This window comes from Oncorhynchus mykiss, unplaced genomic scaffold (assembly GCF_013265735.2).
Source record: "Oncorhynchus mykiss isolate Arlee unplaced genomic scaffold, USDA_OmykA_1.1 un_scaffold_60, whole genome shotgun sequence".
Classification (NCBI taxonomy): domain Eukaryota; kingdom Metazoa; phylum Chordata; class Actinopteri; order Salmoniformes; family Salmonidae; genus Oncorhynchus; species Oncorhynchus mykiss.
The window spans coordinates 1,293,177-1,298,323 of NW_023493657.1; positions in this window are offsets into that span (position 1 = coordinate 1,293,177).

The following is a 5,147-nucleotide window of genomic DNA, read 5'->3' on the forward strand; positions in this document are numbered from 1 at the left end:
ACATGACTATGGATGCAAATGCTCATTTTCCTCCGTGCACCTGGTGATTGAAAACGTGCATCTGGTAACCCAAAAATTATAAAAGGGTTTTAAATACTTTTACCCGTCATTCTATTGATATAGCCCGCTAGGGGAGTGCCCCACTACGGCCCTCTCTCTGTCAGGGCCGTCCTTGGGTGCTTTTTACACACTTTAAGAAATCACGATGGATGCAGATTGCTATTAATCCTCCGTGCAACTGGTGATTGAAAACGTGCATCTGGTAACCCAAAATTTCAAATATGGTTCAAAATGAATTTAAAGGCACCCCTCTCATTGTTGCCCGCTATGGGAGCACCCCACTAAGGCCCTGTCTCGGTCGGGCCCGTCCTGAGTGCTTTATAGACACTTTAAGAAATCGCGATGGATGCAGATTGCTATTAATCCTCCGTGCAACTGGTGATTGAAAATGTGCAACTGGTGATTGAAAACGTGCACCTGGTCACCCAAAACACGGTTCTCTATGCGGTTAGCGGTGTTCCATCTATTCATGTCCGCTTATGGCGCACCCTACTACGGACCTTTAGCAATGGGGGCCGGCCCGAATTATTTATGGAAGGTCTGATGATGATTTTTTTTTTTTTTCACCATCTCTTTCTCTCTCTGCCGGGGCCGGCCAAGAGTGCTTTATGGACGGTTTAAAACATGACTATGGATGCAAATGCTCATTTTCCTCCGTGCACCTGGTGATTGAAAACGTGCATCTGGTAACCCAAAAATTATAAAAGGGTTTTAAATACTTTTACCCGTCATTCTATTGATATAGCCCGCTAGGGGAGTGCCCCACTACGGCCCTCTCTCTGTCAGGGCCGTCCTTGGGTGCTTTTTACACACTTTAAGAAATCACGATGGATGCAGATTGCTATTAATCCTCCGTGCAACTGGTGATTGAAAACGTGCATCTGGTAACCCAAAATTTCAAATATGGTTCAAAATGAATTTAAAGGCACCCCTCTCATTGTTGCCCGCTATGGGAGCACCCCACTAAGGCCCTGTCTCGGTCGGGCCCGTCCTGAGTGCTTTATAGACACTTTAAGAAATCGCGATGGATGCAGATTGCTATTAATCCTCCGTGCAACTGGTGATTGAAAATGTGCAACTGGTGATTGAAAACGTGCACCTGGTCACCCAAAACACGGTTCTCTATGCGGTTAGCGGTGTTCCATCTATTCATGTCCGCTTATGGCGCACCCTACTACGGACCTTTAGCAATGGGGGCCGGCCCGAATTATTTATGGAAGGTCTGATGATGATTTTTTTTTTTTTTTCACCATCTCTTTCTCTCTCTGCCGGGGCCGGCCAAGAGTGCTTTATGGACGGTTTAAAACATGACTATGGATGCAAATGCTCATTTTCCTCCGTGCACCTGGTGATTGAAAACGTGCATCTGGTAACCCAAAAATTATAAAAGGGTTTTAAATACTTTTACCCGTCATTCTATTGATATAGCCCGCTAGGGGAGTGCCCCACTACGGCCCTCTCTCTGTCAGGGCCGTCCTTGGGTGCTTTTTACACACTTTAAGAAATCACGATGGATGCAGATTGCTATTAATCCTCCGTGCAACTGGTGATTGAAAACGTGCATCTGGTAACCCAAAATTTCAAATATGGTTCAAAATGAATTTAAAGGCACCCCTCTCATTGTTGCCCGCTATGGGAGCACCCCACTAAGGCCCTGTCTCGGTCGGGCCCGTCCTGAGTGCTTTATAGACACTTTAAGAAATCGCGATGGATGCAGATTGCTATTAATCCTCCGTGCAACTGGTGATTGAAAATGTGCAACTGGTGATTGAAAACGTGCACCTGGTCACCCAAAACACGGTTCTCTATGCGGTTAGCGGTGTTCCATCTATTCATGTCCGCTTATGGCGCACCCTACTACGGACCTTTAGCAATGGGGGCCGGCCCGAATTATTTATGGAAGGTCTGATGATGATTTTTTTTTTTTTTCACCATCTCTTTCTCTCTCTGCCGGGGCCGGCCAAGAGTGCTTTATGGACGGTTTAAAACATGACTATGGATGCAAATGCTCATTTTCCTCCGTGCACCTGGTGATTGAAAACGTGCATCTGGTAACCCAAAAATTATAAAAGGGTTTTAAATACTTTTACCCGTCATTCTATTGATATAGCCCGCTAGGGGAGTGCCCCACTACGGCCCTCTCTCTGTCAGGGCCGTCCTTGGGTGCTTTTTACACACTTTAAGAAATCACGATGGATGCAGATTGCTATTAATCCTCCGTGCAACTGGTGATTGAAAACGTGCATCTGGTAACCCAAAATTTCAAATATGGTTCAAAATGAATTTAAAGGCACCCCTCTCATTGTTGCCCGCTATGGGAGCACCCCACTAAGGCCCTGTCTCGGTCGGGCCCGTCCTGAGTGCTTTATAGACACTTTAAGAAATCGCGATGGATGCAGATTGCTATTAATCCTCCGTGCAACTGGTGATTGAAAATGTGCAACTGGTGATTGAAAACGTGCACCTGGTCACCCAAAACACGGTTCTCTATGCGGTTAGCGGTGTTCCATCTATTCATGTCCGCTTATGGCGCACCCTACTACGGACCTTTAGCAATGGGGGCCGGCCCGAATTATTTATGGAAGGTCTGATGATGATTTTTTTTTTTTTTCACCATCTCTTTCTCTCTCTGCCGGGGCCGGCCAAGAGTGCTTTATGGACGGTTTAAAACATGACTATGGATGCAAATGCTCATTTTCCTCCGTGCACCTGGTGATTGAAAACGTGCATCTGGTAACCCAAAAATTATAAAAGGGTTTTAAATACTTTTACCCGTCATTCTATTGATATAGCCCGCTAGGGGAGTGCCCCACTACGGCCCTCTCTCTGTCAGGGCCGTCCTTGGGTGCTTTTTACACACTTTAAGAAATCACGATGGATGCAGATTGCTATTAATCCTCCGTGCAACTGGTGATTGAAAACGTGCATCTGGTAACCCAAAATTTCAAATATGGTTCAAAATGAATTTAAAGGCACCCCTCTCATTGTTGCCCGCTATGGGAGCACCCCACTAAGGCCCTGTCTCGGTCGGGCCCGTCCTGAGTGCTTTATAGACACTTTAAGAAATCGCGATGGATGCAGATTGCTATTAATCCTCCGTGCAACTGGTGATTGAAAATGTGCAACTGGTGATTGAAAACGTGCACCTGGTCACCCAAAACACGGTTCTCTATGCGGTTAGCGGTGTTCCATCTATTCATGTCCGCTTATGGCGCACCCTACTACGGACCTTTAGCAATGGGGGCCGGCCCGAATTATTTATGGAAGGTCTGATGATGATTTTTTTTTTTTTTCACCATCTCTTTCTCTCTCTGCCGGGGCCGGCCAAGAGTGCTTTATGGACGGTTTAAAACATGACTATGGATGCAAATGCTCATTTTCCTCCGTGCACCTGGTGATTGAAAACGTGCATCTGGTAACCCAAAAATTATAAAAGGGTTTTAAATACTTTTACCCGTCATTCTATTGATATAGCCCGCTAGGGGAGTGCCCCACTACGGCCCTCTCTCTGTCAGGGCCGTCCTTGGGTGCTTTTTACACACTTTAAGAAATCACGATGGATGCAGATTGCTATTAATCCTCCGTGCAACTGGTGATTGAAAACGTGCATCTGGTAACCCAAAATTTCAAATATGGTTCAAAATGAATTTAAAGGCACCCCTCTCATTGTTGCCCGCTATGGGAGCACCCCACTAAGGCCCTGTCTCGGTCGGGCCCGTCCTGAGTGCTTTATAGACACTTTAAGAAATCGCGATGGATGCAGATTGCTATTAATCCTCCGTGCAACTGGTGATTGAAAATGTGCAACTGGTGATTGAAAACGTGCACCTGGTCACCCAAAACACGGTTCTCTATGCGGTTAGCGGTGTTCCATCTATTCATGTCCGCTTATGGCGCACCCTACTACGGACCTTTAGCAATGGGGGCCGGCCCGAATTATTTATGGAAGGTCTGATGATGATTTTTTTTTTTTTTCACCATCTCTTTCTCTCTCTGCCGGGGCCGGCCAAGAGTGCTTTATGGACGGTTTAAAACATGACTATGGATGCAAATGCTCATTTTCCTCCGTGCACCTGGTGATTGAAAACGTGCATCTGGTAACCCAAAAATTATAAAAGGGTTTTAAATACTTTTACCCGTCATTCTATTGATATAGCCCGCTAGGGGAGTGCCCCACTACGGCCCTCTCTCTGTCAGGGCCGTCCTTGGGTGCTTTTTACACACTTTAAGAAATCACGATGGATGCAGATTGCTATTAATCCTCCGTGCAACTGGTGATTGAAAACGTGCATCTGGTAACCCAAAATTTCAAATATGGTTCAAAATGAATTTAAAGGCACCCCTCTCATTGTTGCCCGCTATGGGAGCACCCCACTAAGGCCCTGTCTCGGTCGGGCCCGTCCTGAGTGCTTTATAGACACTTTAAGAAATCGCGATGGATGCAGATTGCTATTAATCCTCCGTGCAACTGGTGATTGAAAATGTGCAACTGGTGATTGAAAACGTGCACCTGGTCACCCAAAACACGGTTCTCTATGCGGTTAGCGGTGTTCCATCTATTCATGTCCGCTTATGGCGCACCCTACTACGGACCTTTAGCAATGGGGGCCGGCCCGAATTATTTATGGAAGGTCTGATGATGATTTTTTTTTTTTTCACCATCTCTTTCTCTCTCTGCCGGGGCCGGCCAAGAGTGCTTTATGGACGGTTTAAAACATGACTATGGATGCAAATGCTCATTTTCCTCCGTGCACCTGGTGATTGAAAACGTGCATCTGGTAACCCAAAAATTATAAAAGGGTTTTAAATACTTTTACCCGTCATTCTATTGATATAGCCCGCTAGGGGAGTGCCCCACTACGGCCCTCTCTCTGTCAGGGCCGTCCTTGGGTGCTTTTTACACACTTTAAGAAATCACGATGGATGCAGATTGCTATTAATCCTCCGTGCAACTGGTGATTGAAAACGTGCATCTGGTAACCCAAAATTTCAAATATGGTTCAAAATGAATTTAAAGGCACCCCTCTCATTGTTGCCCGCTATGGGAGCACCCCACTAAGGCCCTGTCTCGGTCGGGCCCGTCCTGA